The 23,190-nt window shown below is 41.3% G+C and overlaps 1 protein-coding gene across 1 annotated transcript in view; it reads right to left on the reverse strand.

Annotated features, from left to right (window-relative positions):
• The window catches only part of LOC143768575 (G-protein coupled receptor family C group 5 member C-like), a 30,074-nt gene extending 17,715 nt beyond the window's left edge, over nt 1-12,359 (reverse strand). The window contains exon 1 of the mRNA XM_077257215.1: nt 12,248-12,359. The gene's annotated coding sequence lies outside the window, so the exon portion shown is untranslated. The remainder of the gene's footprint in view (nt 1-12,247) is intronic.
• Between the last annotated feature and the right edge of the window lie 10,831 nt (nt 12,360-23,190).

Here is a 23,190-nt window from a genome sequence, read left to right on the forward strand (position 1 = left end):
TTAATATAATTTAAATAAGATGCTATGAAAATCAAAATAGTACAAAAAATATCATCAACATACAGTATGTGAGGATGGTGAATACATACCGTAAGGTAAGGAGAGGACGCTCCTGTGCGGATATGTATTTCCGCATCCTGGTATCCTGATACATGATTCTTGGACGTACTGTCTCCAACAAGATATTAAAGGTGGGTATTGTCATGCGACAGTACTGGAAGAATTTGTCCGGATGTGTCCGCAGAGATGAATAGAGACGGTGAAAATGCCCTTTAGTGAGGCGTTGCCGCAAAAGTGGATGCACCCACATTCTTCTTCTCCTCCTTCGCGGATCCACTATCACGGGGTATGGCTGGCCAAAGCGGCGTGACAAGACCCAATTAAATAACACCCGCTGAGTTGGTGTGAATGGCAGGAGGTCACACATGTTGCCCAAGTACCACCAAAACACCTATACAAGCACAGCAACAAAATGGCCATATGGGAAGGTTTCAGCTGTTGTAGAGGCCTTAAATAGGGTTTAGGCTGATGATTTAAATTATTTTCAGGGTATGTGCACACGTTGCGGATTCTGCTGCGGATTTTCTCGTGGCTTCTGCGGATTCCTCTGCGGTTTTTCAAGTGCACTTTCCTATTGGTGCAGGTTGAAAACCGCTGCGGAATCCGCACAAAGAATTGACATGCTGCGGAAAATAATCCTCTGCGTTTCCGCTCGGATTTTTCCGCAGCATGTGCACAGCGTTTTTTTTTCCCCGTAGGTTTACATGGTACTGTAAACTTTGGGAAAAAACTGCTGCGGATCCGCAGCGTCAAATCCGCTGCAGATCCGCAGCAAAATCTGCAGCGTGTGCACATACTCTCAGGCCTCAAAACTGTTAAATGTCCATTTTGTAAGGTTGCGTGAAAAAAACGCAGTACGGATGCCATACGGATTTGGGATCATTTCTGCGTATTACGGCTGTAAAAAACGGACCGTATTTCCCTACGCTGAGTGTGACGCCGGCCTAACAGGCTCGAAACATGGGGTGGTGGGGACTCAATCATGATACTAGAGCACCCGCGATACTCAATGCATACCCGAGCAAACTCAAGTAACGAGCACTTGCGCTCATCACTATTTCCCTTGCTACAGAATTGCAAGTATATCCGTAAACACTGGATACTCTACTGTGGCTCTGTATGGCATCCTTTTTTATGCACTTATACACTTGAATGGGCGAGTCTCAACCAATTTACGGAAGAAACTAGGGCATGCTGAGTTTTTTTTACAGATTTGGTCGATAAAAAAAATCGCTCATCTGCACTGCTTCATTGAATTACATTGGTCCGAGTGCTGTCTGTTTTTTTCATGGACCGAAAATGTGGTTGTGTGAACGAGCCCTTATAGTCTTTAGGCTAAAAGAAATACGGTTGTGTGAACGAGCCCTTATAGTCTTTACGCTAAAAGAAACTGGTTCATGTGGACTGAAACCAGACAGGAGTCTCTTTTAGGAGTTAAGGATTGAACAACACAGGGGGGCAATTTGGATAATGTGTCAGGTGCACACTTCTCTAAGGAACCCTTGGTGGTCTCTCCAGTGATTAAACACGGGAATGCGAATGTCAAAAAATGCAAGCGAAACTAAAACAAAATTACATTTCCCAGGGAAACCAACTTAAAATTCAATAGGAAAACACCACTGTTAATTTAGTTAAAGATTGTAAGTATCTTCCAAGGGTTTGGAATAGAGTGTTTCAGTCTCCACTCACTATCAGCATTACAGGAAACCCATTAAAGTTGTGCGCCTCCTCCAATTTCAAGCATCTATAAACTTAGACAATGGGACGACTGAGAGAGAATCACCCAAGCTCATCACAGTTTCTATGTTAACAGCAGGACTAACAAACACAAACTGGATCCCATGCCGGGCAATGTAATGTCCTCCCACTCAGTGCCAGTTAGTCCTGACTATACCGGCCCATGTGTGTCCGCTGAATCATCACTGCTGCCAGGAGACAGCGGAATAAGTCTCCGGAACGTTCACAATCACGTTTCTCAGATCTGAGCTACATCGCCCAGCAGTTTAGTAATCAGAGCAACGTCCAAGATGTCATTACGCTTCCCAGCTTACCCGATTCTCCTTTTTATCATCCATCTTTCATCAACTGTTTTCAATTTACAACTTATAACAAAATAATAAGGTAAATAATAAAAATGTTTTTATTGGCCCATAATTGATCCAAATTATTAAAATAAATATTGGATGATAAAACAACTTGGTTGCCGTTAAAGCCCCGACTTGGGTCTCTATGGAATTTCTTCAGACCTCAGAATGGAAAATGTATAGCCCGTCCTTAGGGTCCATTTAGACACCACCGCTGATCGGTGGTCTTTTGTATGTCTACACAGATAGACCAGAATAAATTATGCACACTGAGCTCAGTAAGTGTGGGTTGCCATTTTTCTCAGCAATGTGATTCCAGCTTACATAGGGTGATCCATCACTGAGAATGATGATCTTTTATGCTGCATAAAAGATCATTTCACCCGATGAACAAGCATTTTGCTCATTCACCAAGTGATCGGCAGCCTGTTTACACCACAAGATAATCACGAAACAATCGTTTTTGACAACACTCGTTCACGATTACCGTATCTTTCAGTGTAAATGTCCCATTAGTTTTGTATTGCCACACTGCTACAAATTATGTAATTTCTCATTATTATTATTAGTATTATTTACATTCTATACTGTATAATTTGTGCTACAAATTGATATAATTTGCATTTACAGTTTTTGCAATAGTGCCGATCAGAGTTGAGCAAAAAGATATTCGGTACCCTTGTCCAGAAGCTACATCGGTAGTCCATGGCAGTCGGATCAGAGCTATGTGAACCACTTACTACCTTCGGCATCCCTAATGCCTGTTCTGATCAGAAAGCTCCGTAATTAAATTACATTGTGGCACAACGTATGCATGACATTTTTGGGGTCTACTAAACAGAACAGGGGCCGAGGACACCGCAGGTGGTAGGGGGCTCGTAGTGCTCTGGTTCAGTGGGAATGAACTACTAGTGATATATAAATGCAGCTATAAGTGATATATATATATATATATATATATATATATATATATATATATATATAACTGCAGGTATTAGTGATATATAACTGCAGCTATTAATGATATATAACTGCAGCTATCAGCGATATGTAACTGCAGGTATTAGTGATATATAACTGCAACTATTAATGATATATAACCGCAGCTATTAGTGATATATAACTGCAGCTATCAGCGATATATAACTGCAGATATTAGTGATATATACATAACTGCAGCTATTAGTGATATATAACTGCAGGTATTAGTGATATATAACTGCAGCTATTAGTGATATATAACTGCAGGTATTAGTGATATATAACTGCAGCTATTAATGATATATAACTGCAGCTATTAGTGATATATAACTGCAGATATTAGTGATATATAACTGCAGCTATTAGTGATATATAACTGCAGCTATTAATGATATATAACTGCAGGTATTAGTGATATATAACTGCAGCTATTAGTGATATATAACTGCAACTATTAATGATATATAACTGCAGCTATTAGTGATATATAACCGCAGCTATTAGTGATATATAACTGCAGCTATCAGCGATATATAACTGCAGATATTAGTGATATATACATAACTGCAGCTATTAGTGATATATAACTGCAGGTATTAGTGATATATAACTGCAGGTATTAATGATATATAACTGCAGGTATTAGTGATATATAACTGCAGCTATTAATGATATATAACTGCAGGTATTAATGATATATAACTGCAGGTATTAGTGATATATAACAGCAGCTATCAGCGATATATAACTGCAGATATTAGTGATATATAACTGCAGCTATCAGCGATATATAACTGCAGGTATTAGTGATATATAACTGCAGATATTAGTGATATATAACTGCAGCTATTAGTGATATATAACTGCAGGTATTAGTGATATATAACTGCAGGTATTAATGATATATAACTGCAGGTATTAGTGATATATAACAGCAGCTATCAGCGATATATAACTGCAGATATTAGTGATATATACATAACTGCAGCTATTAGTGATATATAACTGCAGGTATTAGTGATATATAACTGCAGGCATTAGTGATATATAACTGCAGCTATTAGTGATATATAACTGCAGCTATTAATGATATATAACTGCAGCTATTAGTGATATATAACTGCAGCTATTAGTGATATATAACTGCAGCTATTAGTGATATATAACTGCAGCTATCAGCGATATATAACTGCAGATATTAGTGATATATAACTGCAGCTATTAATGATATATAACTGCAGATATTAATGATATATAACTGCAGGTATTAGTGATAAATAACTGCAGCTATCAGCGATATATAACTGCAGATATTAGTGATATATAACTGCAGCTATTAATGATATATAACTGCAGCTATTAGTGATATATAACTGCAGATATTAATGATATATAACTGCAGATATTAGTGATATATAACTGCAGCTATTAATGATATATAACTGCAGCTATTAGTGATATATAACTGCAGCTATTAATGATATATAACTGCAGCTATTAGTGATATATAACTGCAGCTATTAGTGATATATAACTGCAGATATTAATGATATATAACTGCAGGTATTAGTGATATATAACTGCAGCTATTAGTGATATATAACTGCAGCTATTAGTGATATATAACTGCAGGTATTAGTGATATATAACTGCAGCTATTAATGATATATAACTGCAGCTATTAGTGATATATAACTGCAGATATTAGTGATATATAACTGCAGCTATTAGTGATATATAACTGCAGCTATTAATGATATATAACTGCAGATATTAGTGATATATAACTGCAGATATTAGTGATATATAACTGCAGCTATTATTATGATTCAACATTGGCAACACAAAACAATGGAGTTTTTTTTTCATGTATGCATGCCACAGTTTTTTTTTTTACTGAAAAAAAAATGTGCATGTCAGTGTTCCCAAGAACAGGGGTCCAATGTTCTCTGTGTGTGAAACAAGCAGTAGTGTGCTTGTGTGACCACCAGACTACTTAGGCCTCATTCAGACATCAGTTTCTTTGATGTATGAGAAAAACGGACCGGATATAATCATCAGAATTTTGTCATCAGTTTTTTTCACTAATGAGAAAAATAAAAAGTTTCTCCACTTTCTCTTATCTATCAGTCAGTGAAAAATGGAAGCATACAGATGGCATCCGAGTGCTGTCCGACTTTCACTAACCCATAGACTTGTATTGCTGATTTTGATCCGACACTCAGATCAATATCGAAGATGACTCTGTGATTTTGCACCCACCACTTGGTCCAAGGAAAACATTTGACACATGAACAGACCCATAGACTGTCATAGGTACAAGTGTTATCTATGAATAAAATGGATAGCACTCGTGCGCAAAAAGCTGACATGTGAATGAGCGTTTACTGTGTATGAGAACGGTGGTTATACTTTACTGCTACATTCAAGGGGCACATTACCGCCACACTCTGGATTGGTGGGATGCAGCAGTGGAACCCCTTCGTCTTAGGCCAGTTTCACACGTCAGTGGCTCCGGTACGTGAGGTGACAGTTTCCTCACGTACCGGAGCCACTGACACACGTAGACCCATAAAAATCAATGCATCTGTGCAGATGTCATTGATTTTTTGCGGACCGTGTCTGCGTGTGCCAAACACGGAGACATGTCAGTGTTCGTGGGAGCGCACGTATTACACGGACCCATTAATGTCAATGGGTCCGTGTAAAACACGGACCACACACGGACGGTCTCCGTGTGCAGTCCCTGTGGCGTGCAGGAGACAGCGCTACAGTAAGCGCTGTCCCCCCACATGGTGCTGAAGCCGCGATTCATATCTTCTGTGCAGCAGCGTTTGCTGCATAGAAGATATGAATAATAGTGTTTATAAGAAAGATCTATCTGTCCGCCGCCCTCCCACCCCCTGCGCGCCCCCCTGCTGTTCTGAAAATACTCACCCGCCTCCCTCGTAGTGTCCTGTGCTGGCTTCAGCTTCTCCTGTATGCGGTCACGTGGGGCCGCCGATTAGAGTCATGAATATGTGGCTCCACCTCCCATAGGGGTGGAGCCGCCTATTCATGACTGTAAATGAGCGGCCCCACGTGACCGCATACAGTAGAAGGCGCGGCCAGACCAGGAAGCAGCGACAGCCAACGAGGGAAGCGGGTGAGTATTTTCAGAACAGCGGTGGGGCGCACAGGTTTGGGCGGCGGACAGATAGATCTTTCTTTTAAACACTATTATTCATATCTTCTATGCAGCAAACGCTGCTGCACAGAAGATATGAATCGCGGCTTCAGCACGATGCAGGGGACAGCGCTAAACTTTAGCGCTGTCTCCTGCACGCTCCGTGTGGTACCCACTCGGCACACGGGCGGCACACGTGTGCCGCACATATGGCCTACGTGAGCTCACGGGCACACGGACACGGATAACTCCGGTACCGATTTTTTCCGGTACCGGAATTATCTGGACGTGTGGGACAGCCCTTACATTGTTGTTGGCCTCTATAAAAGAGTGGTTCCATCTTTCTGAGCGCTTGTTCCCATGTACCGTTTTTGCTGCATTTTTTTCCATGCAGAAAAAGTACAGCGTTTTACATTAGCAGTAAAATAAATGAAATTCCTTAGATCCCATTTCCACCATGCTTTTTTTTTATTCTTGGGTTTTTTGGAGCTAGGGTGTGTTTTTTTAAATTTTCAAGATGTCAAAGTTGCATAAAAAACTCATCAAAAATCCACGTAATGTGCACATTACACTGATTTTCATGTTGAAAAAAAGCTGCAAAAAAAGCACTGTGTGAACATATACTAACACAGTTTAGAAACTGAAAAAAATGGTTCTCCTTTGCAGCATTTTTGTATTACCACCTTGCACAAAACAGGTTGGAGTCCTGGGAAAACGGAATCTATCACGTGGATGGTTTCACTAATGTCAAATCTAACTATAGAGAAGAATATGAAAAGTGCAAAATCTGTCATCTAGGTGAGACATTCGCGGGTCATGAGATTCACAGCTGGCTGCTATAAAAGACAGAGAACTTCTGGCTCCACCACAAATCATTTCGTTAATTTGATGGCACTTCTCATATGTGACGAACGGGCGGCTATTTGACATAAGATTTATTGCTCTCTCCTGGTGCAGGATTAGGGAATTTTGATAATTTATGACTAACATGCCTGATAAACGCTACTGGAAAATCAAGTAGCCTTAAGAAATGGAATATTAGAGCACGTCAACCGTTGGAGATTATCGCGTAAGCTTCTCAAGTTTAACATTTTGTCATAAAATCACCTGGGAAATGAGAAAGGAAGAAGCGTCATCTTCAACTAGGCTAAGTCACGCTCTACCTCCAAGCTACATCGGACTAATGAAGAAGCTATTAATACCTTCTGGGCCTACGAGGGCTGCTGCTAATTACAAGAACAGTGTAGGACTTCACCGACACCAGATGCAAAATAAATCAAAATACGGTAAATGTTTAACCGGTAAACAAAGAAGTCTTGGTACGCTGAGCAAGAATACGTTGGACGAGCTCGGGGTATTTGTCTGACATTACTTTACCGTTGTGTGCAACCTAAATATCACAACAAGTCTAGAGTTAGAAGAAATCAGTTTTTCTGTCCCAGGAACACTTGACTTTTGAGATTGCAGCTCATCCCTCTTCAAGAACCAATATGTTGGGACCTCGTTGACTTCATTTTCACGATGGTGTCAGAGGTCAGACCACTTCCGATAATAATGTTATAGTAGGTCCTAATCACATTTCAAAATATTAAAAGATGGAAATAAACTCCTTAATTATAGGGGTTATTCAGGTTTGGGGCTCAAGTCTGCAAGATTTGCTGGGATCTGGCGGTCATTGGAGTACAAGTGTGCAATTTGCATACTTCCGGCCACATTCCGACTAGTATTGAGCGAGGCCATGCACGTCTAGTTGGCACAAGGCCGAATGTATGCAAATTTCATACTTGAAGTCACGCGCCCGCAAAGCAGAACCCTGACACTGTGCTCACTGCATCTACAGTTCTCAAAGTTGCCTATTTCTTGTTGTCGTCAGTGCTGAGAAATACAGGCAGATACTTATCTATCTTGTAATACCATCAAGGAGGTGTCATATTTTCTCCAAATTTATTCTGCGGCAGGACAACAACCCTAAACACCTGGTCAATGTCAGTGTAAAGAAGAAGAAACAGTCCTGGAAGTGATGATCCGGACCCGCAGAGCCCTGATCTCATCATCATCCAGTCTGTCTGGGATTATATGAAGAGACAGAAGGATTTGCTCAGATGAAATCCACCGAAGATCTGTGGTTAGTCCTCCAAGATGTTTGGATCAATCTCCATGCTAGATTCCTTCAAAAACGTTCCTAGAAAAGTTCTCGATTGCTGTCATTTACGCCCCCAGGCTGCCATGTGATATACCAGGTCTAATACCGCTACATTACTCTGTAATATTTGCGAGCACACCCATTGCCCTTGTGCTTGGCCCGGCAGGGTGATGACTATTTGTTGTGATTGTACATATGCCAGGCGCACTGACCACAGCTGTGATTCATGATAATCTGTTGGATTAATCTGCTTGGTCCAGTACATGGAGCAGCGTCACGTTTCTTTGTATTCAGCTCTCTTATCACTTGGCTGCTTTTCACTTTACCCTTCTGGTATCATTGACATTGTACATGAATGTTATTTTTCCCTGACTTCCCTTATTCTTGCTATTATCTCGCCAAACATTCCAGGAACTTGATTCACAAGTCATATCAAGATTGGGCTGGAATAAAAAGTGATTTCTGTCTATTTTAAGGTTATTTACAGGGAAATCTGACTGCACATCCTTGTACAAGGTCCATCTAACAGGAGGCTGGTTTCTGCTGATGTTTCACGGTCAAGAGAAGAACCATAAATCTTTGTGAGATCTAAGTTTGCACTGGTTGCCATAAAGCATTGTTCTTCCAGTCCTCACACATAGGGAACTGAAGACATGTCTGACAGTAATGTAAGGAATCCTGGTTACCACAGTTAGTGTGGTAGCCTGTGATAATACGCCAGTACTTTGAAAAGGTCATAGAAAATTCGACAAGTTAAGCTTTAAAAGAAGTTAGTGGCCTAATTCAGTATAGGAACTTTGATTAGATCTTGATCCTGCTCTACAGGTTACAGGCGTGGTGCAAAATTTCTAACCAAAATTGTCTATGCCTGATGAAGGGACCTGCGTAGTCTCGAAAGCTTGCAATTTGTTACCATCTTTTCAGTTAGCCATTAAAAGGTATCAACCGCTGAGGACTCTCAATTCTAAATATTTTTCTAACCAAAATTGAACATTTTTTGGTTAGAGGCATGGTTTTCAGCGCTGCCAATGCCGATCTGAAGGTGCAACAATGACCGGACTGGTAGTGGTGAGGAGTAAAGGGGGTATAAGTGTTTTTTTTTCTTTTCACATTATGATCCCAATTTATCATTTGCATTAACTTTTCTTTCTTTGTCTTGAGGTATTCGCTGATATTTATTGCAACAAACTCATCAATATGTCACAAACTGAAAAAAGGGCTTTTTCCCTGTCACTTATTTTGATGAAAACTTTGCAACTTTTCAAAATGTCGCCAAATATTCAACTTTCCAAATTTGCAAGATTTTTAAAAGTCACAATTGATGAATAAGGCAAAAACATCTGAATTCATTAAACAACACCCAGAAAACTGAAAAATAAAACAGGAGAGCACATAGACTTAAAAAAAGGCTCAAATGGAATTATGAGATGAGCGCAAACCAAAAAATGGGCAAAACGCACTAAATTTGACAAAAAACAGGCACAAAGTCAATGGTGATTTTTTTTCTTTTTGGTTTTAAAGGATACAGTAAATCTACATCCTACTTATTTATTTCAGCCATAACATGTTCCTGCTGTTTCATGAATAAGAAACTTCATTAATAGGAAACTTTATCAGCACAAACAGAGCAATTCACAAAAAAGGTTAGTACAACCTTTCCTTGTTCAGTATGATATCACATAATAGCGGAAATGGAATAGGATCCAACACACACAACACTTTGTAAACTAACCCGCACTGTAGCTTATGTGCAATCTTCTATAAACTAGGTAAATAATGAAATAGGAAATTGCATAAAGAAAGGAAATCTCTCAGCAAAAAAAAAATGTATACATGTGTGACAGTTTAATTGGAAGTGCAGCTACAGGAAGAAAATGAAGTTATATTTTCCCTGTAGCCGCTCGCTTCCAGTCCTCGGGGGCGGTGAGCAGTCAGCACACAGCGAGCAGTCTGTAGTCACTTACTCTGGTCCTTGACTTGACATCCTGATTTGCAAGGTGTGTGGTTCACACGTTGCATAAAATATTATGAGCCCAGTGCATCAAAGCTTTCACGTTAGAATTCAGGCATAAAAGCTTTGAAAAGTCTCAAAATTTAGGCGCAACTCGAAGCTGTGCCAAAATTTTGCAACTGCTGGCATCTTCACTCCAGTTTTTCCCAACTTCACCAAAATGGTTGGAGCTTAGACAGGGGCATGACGAGCAGCTTCGTTCACTACATCACAAATCTTACTAAAACAGGGACTAGAGTAAGATTTGTGGATAGGCGCTCAAGGAGGTGTACACCACTTGTCCGGCGCTCTTCATTCATAAAAAGGCATATGACTCTTCATGAATCAGGAGCGTCTGACTCCAGCACACCTTCCCATCACGGACAACGCCAGCCTTGATAATTCATGCCCTATGTCTATGCCTTGCTTAAGATTAAAGGCGAAGCTCCCTGAAACAGACAAAATTACGGAAAGTATCCTACAGATGCTCTAAGCTGGAATCACCTCTGGTTTCACCGTGCTTTGTCTGGAGCCAACAGAAGAAGCCTGGGGTAATGTTTAGCAACTCCAGATCTCACCAACAAGGGACACACACACATCAACTACGTGATTGTTAACGTTTTGGTAGAATATGTGTGTACCGAGGATCTAGGCAAAGATCCAGCTGGAGACATCACACATACTTCCCAGAAAACCAATGTGCCAGTGCATAAGGTCAATTTTCCACAGTGACCAACAATCTGCGTGGACAGTATCACAGCATGTGTGGTCCAATCTATGGACCAGACTAGGGTATGTACTGTAGATATCAGGCAGCTCCTGCCCTTACCAATATGCAGACAAGCAGATGGAGCTAGTCATGCCGCAATATGCAGAAGCAACTTTCATGCATTTTCTGACCCCAGCCTAACACTACCTACTAATCTTCCCTTTAATGACTACCAGTATAATGCTATATCAACAAAAATAACTTAAAAGGTTTTTCACAAGATAGTATGTTATCCCCTTACTACAGGATAAATTATTAATTTCTATTGGTCCATGCATTGGTATCCCCAGCCAAAAATGAGGCTCTACAGATCCCGGTCTGAATAGAGAGGAGCATGTTTTTTTCCGGCAGCCATATAGACAGTGAATGGAGTGGAACTGCTCATTATTGGGCCTCAACTCTTTCAGACAGGCACATTTTTGCAGGCGCAGACCAGGGGTCCATGAGGTAAGGGGGCCACTAAAACCTCCAAAACAGGTGGACTTGTGCATTATGATGAGCTGTTGGGCTGCAAAGGGCCCATATATTGTTCTTCTCCTGACTGCGTCCACCAGGACATTTTTGAGGTCACGGGGATACCAATAGTCAGACCTACAGCATTCAGTGAGTTATCCACCATACTATGGATAGGGAATAAATTACAATATAGGAAAGACCTCGTTAACTATCTTCTAACAAGCTGGTTATGTTTTAATATCAGAGGATACATTTCCAATAACATCGATCACATCATTTCGCCTATCAGAAGTACTGTAATAGCAAAAAAAGTTCAAAACAATAAGCACAGAAAGCAAAAACCTAAATAAGTCCAACGCTAACCCAAAACCACGATCCTTCAACCTTCCAAGAATTGATAAAACAGAAGCCGACATTTCGCAATTCTGACGGCGAGAGATGTAGAAATCGATTTGAGGTTTGCTGTGACGTAGACACTTCAGACCATTAATGAAGACGAGAACGTCCCATTCTTAGACCGGACTTCTCTATCTGTGTAGCAGCATGGTACATTGCTTCCCAGAAAATATCTGCACCCTCGGTTCTTCTTGATACTCACCACATGCAAGTCTTTTATGTGGTCTCCTTTCAGTCTGGAATCCGGCAATCAAGTGTTTGGATGAAGAGCAGACAAAGTATTAATCCCCCTCCTCCTGGTGGCCAGCCCTCTAACAAGTGGAGGGGCGAGAGAACCCACCCTCCAAAGAGAGAGAAAGCGCTGAGCAGGGCAGGGGCTCACAGGAGGAGCTGTGGCCAAAGTGAATCAGCCCCATCCAGTGCCTCCTGCTCCTACAAGGTGCTCCTGAGATATCTGCCAGCCACAGAATACACAGTGTCCTAACTTTCTTATCCACAGTCGTAGAGCGGAGATGATCACTTAGCCCAAATCATTGTGATGGTACAACGGCAAGTCGAGCTACTGTATCAAATGCTAAAGCTGTAAAGGGTTAAACAATCACTTCCGACCAACTTTACCTGTATGTATGCGTCTCTCTAACGATCACGAATACCTTTTCGAAACCCAAATAAGCAGCCATAATGACTTTAGCCGGTCACCAAGAAAACGTAAGATTACCCTTTCTCATGTACAGCACCATGGAATTAATGGCGCTATATAAATAAATAATAATTACCAAAAACATTAGATGCCCATCGTTGGACTTTTGCAGAATCGGGACTTCCATCTAATGTGAATCGGTTCCTGACAAGGGTTATTGGGAAAAAAAGAGATCCAAAAATTGGATTTCAACTGCCTGATTTTTTAAAAGGAATGTCTCATCAGAAAATGAAATATTTTTCAACTGGCGTATATAAAACGAAAAGCTTTTTTTTTCCATATCAGGATGTTTATTAAAAAACAAAACTTATAATCATGCAATTTTCATACTGACCACTAGGGATTTTTGTTAAGACTTCGGGTATGTGCACACGTTGCGGATTCTGCTGCGGATTTTTCCGCAGCGGATTTGGAAAATCCGCAGTGCAAAACCACTGCGGTTTTCAGTGCAGATTTTATCGCGGTTTCTTCTGCGGATTCCTCTGCGGGTTTTCAACTGCACTTTCCTATTGGTGCATGTTGAAAACCGCTGCGGAATCCGCAGAAAGAATTGACATGCTGCGGAAAATAATCCGCTGCGTTTCCGCGCGGCTTTTTCCGCAGCATGTGCACAGCGGGGTTTTTTTCCCATAGGTTTACATGGTACTGTAAACTTTGGGAAAACTGCTGCGGATCCGCAGCGTCAAATCCGCTGCGGATCCGCAGCAAAATCCGCAGCGTGTGCACATACCCTTCTACTTTCTCTCCTTTCAGGAAGAGTTTTCAGCAGGCTCATTATCATCAGAGACAGGATTACAATAACTGCTAAAACCTCTATATACAGCTGATGGCACAGGATCCACCAATCACATTAGGTGATGTCATAGCTCACCTGCTCCCCCTTCCTCCACAATGACTTTTGCACACACTCATTAGAGGCTTCAGTACAATAGATAGGGTTGGTCTCTGTTCATTGTGGCTAATGTACGTGTGCATTTCCTTAGACAAAGGGAAGTTATGAGCCTGTAAAAGCCCCAGTGGTCAGTGTGAAAAGTGCAAGATTTAGATTTTGCTATATAAAAAAAGAAAAAAAAAAAAAAAAGATTATGATGTGGAAAAAAATAGCAAATTAAAAAAAATATACACCCAACACAAAAATCTGATTTAAAGGAAAACTGTCATAAGATTCATGCTGCTTGATCCACAGGTAGCATGAATCAGAGCCTAGTTTAGCGATTGCTTTATTCTAAAATGCTTATACTGTACATTGTAGTTGCAGCTGCTTTGTGCTGCAGAACAGTTAGTAATCTGTGCTGCTGGTGAAAACAGCCTTCTTGATTGCTCTCAACTGAATTTTGTGGTCATAAATCTGCTTATTACAGCCTTGTAAAACACAGATAAAGGTGTTACAAACTCCCCGTCAGACCTAGCTCACCGACGAGTCTTAGGCCGGCCTCACACTCAGCGTATGTAAATACGGTCCGATCATCTGAAGGTATGTATATTGTTGGTTTATTATTTTTCAGAGCGAGGGTCTTCAGGTGGATTGAGAGAGCAATAAAATATTAAAACAACCTGTTTGTTTATTTCATTAAAATACTTTTTAATAATGTGTGTGTTTTTTTAACCCTTTCATACAATTGGATTAATAAAAGATAGGTGTCATAATTGAAGCCTCTCCATTATTAACCTGGCTTAATGTCACCTTACAATAGCAAGGTGACATTAACCCTTTATTACCCCATATCCCACCACTACACGGGAATGGGAAGAGAGAGGCCAAGTGCCAGAATAGGCGCATCTTCCAGATGTGCCTTTTCTGGGGTGGCTGGGGGCAGATGTTTTTAGCCACGGGGGGGCCAATAACCATGGACCATCTCTAGGCTATTAATATCTGCCCTCAGTCACTGGCTTTACCATTCTGGCGGAGAAAATTGCGCGGGAGCCCACGCCAATTTTTTCCGCCATTTAACCCTTTATTTTAGCAGCTACAGCGCTGAAATTTTGCACATACACACTACTAACATTAGTAGTGTGGAATATGCAAAAAAAAGGGGATATGAGATGGTTTACTGTATGTAAACCATGTCTCATATCATGTCGGGTTTGTGAAGGAGAAATGAAAAGCCGGCAATTGAATTACCGGCTATTCTCTAACACCGCTGCGTATTTCTCGCAAGTCACACTGCTGGTCTGTGTGGAATCCGTATTTTTCTCGCCCCCATAGACTTTCATTGGCGATTTTTTTGCGCAATACGGTGGCAAACGCAGCATGCTGCGATTTTCTACGGCCGTACAAGACCGTATATTACGGATGCGTAATATACGGCAGATAGGAGCTGGGCCATAGAGAATCATTGGGCCGTGTGTAATGCGTATTTTACGGACGTAGTTTATGCGCTCATACGTCCGTAAAACTCGCTAGTGTGAGGCCGGCCTTAGGGTTCATTTACATGTCCGACGTTTCCATGTACAAGAAAAGCAGAGCGATTACTCTGATCAGTCATTGATCAGCGCATAGTTGGAGTGTTATCCGTTTTTTCATACATGCAGAAATAAAATAAAAAATTCCACCGTCTCCATTCTATCAGTCTACGAAAATCAGACTGCACTCAGATGTCATCCGAGCGCCGTCGAATTTATTCAAGGACCCTCTGACTTGCATTTCGGATTTTAATCCAACCCTAAGATCAAAATCAGACCTCTTTGATATTTTCCATGTACTACTCGATCCGAGGAAAAAAAATTGTACAGGTACACAGCCCAGTAATAGGAATGAATGCCGTGGATAGCACTCGTACGTGAAAATCGGATGTGTGAATGAGCCCTTAGTTACCGGTAAGTCATTCTACAGGAAAGCAGCACAAATTGTAACAAAAGGGAAACTGGTTGGTTTGGGTTACAGGCAGCACTTTTTAAAAAGTTTTTGTTGGTATCTACATTACAAAGCTTGATAGGGTTTATACCCATTAAAACCAAGGTAACTGATCTAGTCTAGCCTGACTGGTAACATTTAAGGTCAGTTCATGCTAAATACCACAATACCGCTTTATAGCCTTTAATAGATAACGAGTCCCACTGGGGTATTTTTTGCTTTACTCAATTGCATGTGTTTTGGGATAAAACTCATTGTTGTAAGTGGGTCTCATTTACGGCTCATTACAGTTCTGAGCCGCACAGAGCAGAAAGTGCAGAAGCTCTAAGGCCCCGTATACATTAGACTAATGTTTTAGCGAAATCCATAGTTGAAATTGTATGCAAGTGCAGTGGGCGAGCGCTGCACTTACATCTCTCCCGCCTCTCTGCCTTTTCCTCTTCTGCAGCCTGCCTTCTTTCTCTGACTGGTCACTAAAACATGACTTGCATGCCAATCAGAGATAGGAGGTAGTGGGCACGATATAGAGAAAAATGGCAGGAGAACTGTAAGTGCAGCGCCCGCTTACTGCACTTGCAGCTCGTTAGCATACAATTTCAGCTATGGATTTCTCTAAAACAGCAAAATGAATTTCCTCAAGAAAGATAAAGCATCACAGTGCCTTTATATACATGCCATTGATTTATGGTATAAAATTATGATGAGAGGTTCCCTTTAAAATCCATTTTCCCATTGATAACCTGATCAGCAGTCATTTTCAATGAAATATTTTGCATTCTCCATTGATGACACCATGTAAGGGGAAAACGCACCTCCAGAATATCTGCAGACTAATGAGCATTGCTTAATACTTACATTCTTAAGTACACCAAGCCCCATAGATCTGACAGTGACACATTTTCAATCATTAGCTAAGTGACTCAGAGCCAGGAGAGAATTTATGGGAAACCAAGGACGTGATGGTTTCACTCTAAACATACGGTAATTGGCGACAATAAATGTATCATCACACTTACCTCACAGGGTAAAAGCATGGCGATATCACAGCAGCAAGGTGTTAATTCTGACTCATTCATTGATGGGGGAGATCAGTCCTGCATTATAGCATTGGATTATTTTTTGCCACCAAGCTGATGTTTTTATTGATACAACTTTGGGGTATATATGATCTTTTGATCGCACGTTATTGCACTTTATTGCAAATTTGCGGCGATTAAAAAAATATTTCTGGCTTTTTGATTTTTTTTATGATGCATCTTTTACCGATTGGATCAATTGTTTTTATATTTTTCTAAATCGGGCAAATGTGTGTATTTTTTACATTTTTTTTTTATTGTTTTATTTTGAATGGGGCAAAAGGGGGGTGATTTGAACTTTTAGATTTTTTTATTTTTTTTAAATATTCTTAATAACATTTTTTTTCCACTTTTTACTTGCTTCAATAGTCTCCGTAGGAGACTTGAGGCTGCGATCTTCTGATAACTTAGAGATTGACAGCGGCATGTAACATGTTAACAGCCGCAGGAGGATCATGATTGCATCCTCGGCTGTTAGGGGCACATGACAGCTGATCAAATCAGCTGTCATGTGGCGGAAAAATTGGGGGCTCAGCGTCGGAGTCCGCAATAAAGGGAATCTGTTATCAGATTTTTGCTACCCCATCTTAGTGCCGCATAATATAGGGACAGAGACCCTGATTACAGTGATGTGTCAATTACTGGGCTGCCTTCTTCAGTTTTGATAAAATCACAGTTTTCTCTGCTGCAAATCTAGCAGTTCTCTGATTGCCGAGCCCTTTATAGCCCCGCCCACATCCCTGATTGGCAGATTTCTGTGTGCACTGTGCACTGGCAGACAGCTGCTAATCAGTGTGGGTGTGGGCGGGGTTACACAGAGCTCATGATTAGTGAGGACTACATGGTCGCAGGTTTACTAGTCCTCTAGTGATAATTTCCTGCTGATGAAATAATGATTTTTTTTCACAACTGCAGCATACAGCCTAGTAAGTGACACATCGCTGGAATCAGGGTTCCTGGCCTTACCTGATGCTGTCTCAGATTAAGTGGCAAAAACCTGGTGAATGATTCCCATTACAAAAGACCAAATCGACACCCTTGTTTTACCTGTAGCAAATAAATAAAGGGTTATCCCCCCCCAAAAAAAAAAAATATATATATATTTTGGGGGGATTTTGAAAAGGCATTTCACACTGCATCTCATACATGCCATAGGGCTATAATACGTTCTGTTCATAAATTATAGTTTGTAAGTAGAACAGGTTCAAGATCTGTATCCAATGAGCTGTAAATGATTTCTACTCTGGTAATAACTGGTGTACCCCAAGGTTCAGTGAAGGGTCTACTATTCAACTTATTTGTTAATGATATGCAAGACAATATAAAAGGGAATCTGTTCCCAGCTTTTTTCCACCTAATCTGAGCATGATGTAGAGACAGAGACACTGATTCCAGCAATGTATCACTTACTGGGCTGCTTGCTGTAGTTTTGGTAAAACTCTGCTGCAATGTAGTCCTCCATATTCATGAGCTCTGTATAACCACGCCTCTATCACTGATTGGCAGCTGTCTGCCTAATCACGCCGTATGCGGTAAGCAGCCAATCAGTGCTGTGGGCGGGGTATACAGAGATCATCATTCAGAGAACGGCTAGATCTGCTGCACATAAAACACTGATTGTATCAAAAAGACAGCAAGCAGCCCAGTAAGTGACACATCACTGGAATCAGGGTATCTGCCCCTACATTATGCTGCTCTCAGATGGGGTAGTAAAAACTTGGTGACAGATTCCTTTTAATATTGTTATTTTTATGTTTGCAGACACAAAGCAATAAAATATAGTCACGTAAGGCCGGCGTCACACTCAGCATATGAAAATACGGTCCGTTTTTTACGGCCGTAATACGCAGAAATTATCCCAAAATAGTGATCCGTATGTCATCCGTAGGCAGGGTGTGGCAGCGTATTTTGCGCATGTCATACGCTGTATGTAATCCGTATAGCATCCGTACTGCGATATTTTCTCGCAGGCTTGCAAAACCGACATCTAATGGATTTATGGGCTCAAATGTTCGTTAAAACATATATACAGTATCTATATATATCTATATATATATGTCGTTGAGACATATATATATATATATATATATATATATATATATATATATATATACTGTATTTATATTTCATACAGCACTAGATATCCTAAAAGCCGGTAATTCAATTGCGGGCTTTTCATTTCTCCTTCCCAAACCCGACATGATATGAGACATGGTTTACATACAGTAAACCATCTCGTATCCCTTTTTTTTGCATATTCCACACTACTAATGTTAGTAGTGTGTATGTGTCAAATTTGGGGGCTCTAGCTATTAAATTAAAGGGTTAAATCGCGGAAAAAATTGGTGTGGGCTCCCGCGCAATTTTCTCCGCCAGAGTGGGAAAGCCAGTGACTGACGGCAGATATTAATAGCCTAGAGAGGGTCCATGGTTATTGGCCCCCCTGGCTATAAACATCTGCCCCCAGCCACCCCAGAAAAGGCACATCTGGAAGATGCGCCTATTCTGGCACTTGGCCACTCTCTTCCCACTCCCATGTAGCGGTGGGATATGGGGTAATGAAGGGTTAATGTCACCTTGCTATTGTAAGGTGACATTAAGCCAGATTAATAATGGAGAGGCGTCAATTATGACACCTGTCCATTATTAATCCAATAGTACGAAATGGTTAATAAAACACACACACATTATTATAAAGTACTTTAATGAAATAAAGACACAAGGTGTTGTAATATTTTATTATACTCTTAATCCACCTGAAGACCCTTGTTCTGTAAAAAAGGAAAAATAAAAAAACAACAATATCCCATACCTTCCATCGTTCAGGTCACGTCCCACGATGTAAATCCATCTGAAGGGGTTAAATCGTTTTACACCCAGGAGCTCTGCTAAAACACGTGTGCTGTTGTGAATTCTGTTCTTGGGCTCCCTCCGGTGGTTGTTTGTGATAGTGCAGTTGTCTCTGGGTTGTAATCCAGGGCAGATGTTTCTGCTGATTGCAGCTCTCTTCGGTATTTAGGTGTGCTGGATTCATTAGTCAGTGCCAGTTGTCCATTGTTCTTGGAGGGTTTACATCCCTGTCTGGTTCCTTCTGCTCTGCTGCCAATTCAGCCAAGATAAGTGTCTGGTTTATTTTCCTGCAGCACACATGCAGTGTGCTTTTCAGTTCAGAACAATTTATTGTTTTGTCTTGTCCAGCTTTGACTTGTTTGGATTTTTTCAGTCATGCTGGATTCTCTGGAGATACAGATATACATTCTATGTCTTTAGTTAGATTTGGAATTTTTGTATTTTCTGCTGTGGATATTTTCAGAGTTTTAATACTGACCGCTTAGTACTCTGTCCTATCCTTTACTATTTAGCTAGAAGTGCCTCTTTTGCTAAATCCTGTTTTCAGCCTGTGTGTGTCTTTACTCTTATATTCACCGTCAATATTTGTGGGGGGCTGCCTATCCTTTGGGGTTCTGCTCTGAGGCAAGATAGAATTCCCATTTCCATCTATAGGGTTATTTAGTCCTCCGGCTGTGTCGAGGTGTCTAGGATGTGTTAGGTACACCCCACGGCTACTTCTAGTTGCAGTGTCAGTTTAGGGTTGCGGTCTGTACAGGTAGCACCTTCTCCAGAGAAGGTCTCATGCGGCTCCAAGGCCACCGGATCATAACAGTGTGCTCCTGGCTGTAAAATACAGGGAATGAATGGAATGCAGGGGAATGTCCTGTAGTTACCTTGAGTCGCGGTGATGCGCCCCCTGCTGGATGAACTCATATGAACTCATAGGTGAAATAACAGTTTGCAATGTCAATCATCTGCCTCTAAAGCCAGTAGGGTTACGTTCTGTATCAACTTCTACCTGTCTGAACCAATTTTTGTTTTAGCTCTTTTTCATTTTTTGCTTTTTTTTTACCTGCTCTTTTAATAACCAGGTCTTTTTTTTTTACTTATGGACAACACATAGCCTTATGAGGTCTTGTTTATTGCAGGGCAAGTTGTAGTTGTTAATTCGGCCATACACTTCGCCATATAATGTGCTGGAAAATAGGAGAAAAAAAATCCAAGTTGGGTGAAATGGTGAAATATTTCACCATTGTTTGTTAGGTTTTATTTTCACAGTGTTAATTGTGCAATGAAAATAACCCGGCAACATGATTCTTCAGTTTAGTACAATTTGCGATACCAAACTTGTAGTTTTTTTTTATATTTTAGTGGTTAAAAATAATAAGAACTTCATGAAAAAAAAAAGTTGGTTTTGCCATTTTTTGGACCTATTATTATTTTTATCTTTTTTTTTCCGTTCTGCTGCCTGACTAATAGCCTCTATGCTGTGTGATTTTAGGCTTATCTTAGGATAAGAAGTTATCAGTCAAGCAGAAGAAAGTGGCTCTGGGCAGGAAATAGAGCTGGAGTGACGAAGGCGTCAGATCTACACATAGTCCTTCAGCCTCATTTGCATATCAATTCAAACGCTGATTTCTCAGTAACGGATGAACGGACTGGCCATGTAAAGATATTGCTGGACTTGTCTATGAAAGAGCTACATGGACATATAGATAATTTATAGGGGTAAATCCTGCTGACGGATTCCCTTTAAGTGGTTAAACAGCAGTGGAGCAGGTGCTGATTGCATCACTCAGCTGTCTCCTGCCTTGTGTGGAGCTCATAGTGCAAAAACAGAGCCGATATTCCAATGTGTAAAAATGTCATGTACAGGCTGCGAAATACAGAACTGTGGAAAGGTGTCATGCAGGGGTGGAAAAATTGCTGCAATGTAAGGATGATATAAAATGGAAGTGCTATTACTTTACGTTCATCAAGTAATAAAATGCAGAGTGAATGAACAAATTTAAATCACATCAGTAATTGGTGTGACCATTAGTGCTGGGATAAGGTGTTATCTGAGCATGCTCGGGTGCTAACGGAGTGACTTCGGCGTGCCTGAATAATATGTTCCTGCATGTTAGACAGCCTCAACACATGCAGGGATTGTCTGTTTGTTAGGGTTGCAGCCGCGGGGACTCAAACATATTTTTCGAGCACGCCGAAGTCACTCGGTTAGTACCTGAGCACGCTCCGATAACACCTTCTCCCAGCATGCTCGCTCATCACTAGTGACCACCTTTTTCCTTCAAAATGGCATCAATTCTATTAGGTACTTGCACACAGTTTTTGAAGGAACTCTGCAGGGAGGTTGTTCCAATCATCTTGGAGGACTAACCACAGATCTTCTGTGGATTTCACTTGGGCAAATCTTTCTGTCTCTTCATGTGATCCCAGACAGACTTGATGACGTGAGATCAGAGCTCTGTGAGGCCATTTTGTCATTTCCAGGACTCCATGTTCTTCATGACATTGGCTGTATGTTTGGGGTAGTTGTTCTGCTGCAGAATTGGAGTTATTCAGATGCCTCCATGATGTTACTACATGATGGCTAATTACCTGACTGTATGTCTCAGTATTGAGGACATCATTAAGTTTGACCAATTTAGTTTGCTGAAATGCAGCCACAAACCTGTAGGACCTTCCACCATGCTGCACTGTTGCCTGCAGATACTCATTATTTTACTTCTCTCCAACCCTTCGGCGAACCTACTGCCTTCTGTTGCTTCCAAAGATTTCACATCGGTCCAGAGCACCTGTTGACATTTTTCTCCACCCCATTTCCTATGTTTTAATGCATAGAAGAGTCACGTGGCCTTGTTTCCATGTCAAAGGTATAATTTTTGGGGCTGTAATCATTCTGCAGTGCCCCCACGTAAGGGCAATGGGGTACTCGGTACCGGGTCCTTCAGTTCCCGATGGGGATGTCACGGGGGCCCGACCCGGCCCGTGGCCCTTTGAGGGACGTGCAAAAAAAGGTAAAAGTTCTTATGGGAATAGTGTTCGTGACGCCACCTGTGGTATTCGGTCAGGGTAACTGACGCTGCTTAGGGGTCCACTGGGGTGATGGAATGGCAGCTAGATGGTATACCTTCCCACAGGTGAAGTGTATCCCCAGGGCTTCCCAGAGTGTAGATGGTGGATGGTGGATGATGTAAGGCGCAGTGAATAACGAGGACACAAGGTTGCAGTCTCTTTACCTTTACTGAAGGCTTCAGCATCCACAGTCCAGGGTACGGACCACAGGGTAGGCAGAGTCCGGCCGGTCTGAAGGCAAATCCAGAGTCCCCTTCTCCAGGTGGAAATCAGTAGCCTTCCTCTAGCGCCTGTGTGTTGTAGTACCTCCCCGCTGAGCTTCTCGGTAAGGTCCTCACAGCTGATGTTGGTGTTCTAGATGTTATGTCTCTTCTCTCTGTCCCCCAGATGGTATGGATAGGACAAACCCCTATGACTGATGGCCTGAGGCTTTTTACAGGAACCCTACGATGCCCCGGCCCCCACAGTTGCCACTGTGCCTCCTGGGTATAAGGTCGGGCAGCCAACGTGGAATTGACTGCAATTGAAGCAAGGCTTGGAGACGATTGCTCCCTTGGTGTTCCGGCTACCGGATTCTGCGCCTCAGTAGGAGGCAGCCTTTTACA

The sequence above is a fragment of the Ranitomeya variabilis genome, chromosome 4 (assembly GCF_051348905.1).
Source record: "Ranitomeya variabilis isolate aRanVar5 chromosome 4, aRanVar5.hap1, whole genome shotgun sequence".
In the NCBI taxonomy this organism is placed as follows: Eukaryota; Metazoa; Chordata; class Amphibia; order Anura; family Dendrobatidae; genus Ranitomeya; species Ranitomeya variabilis.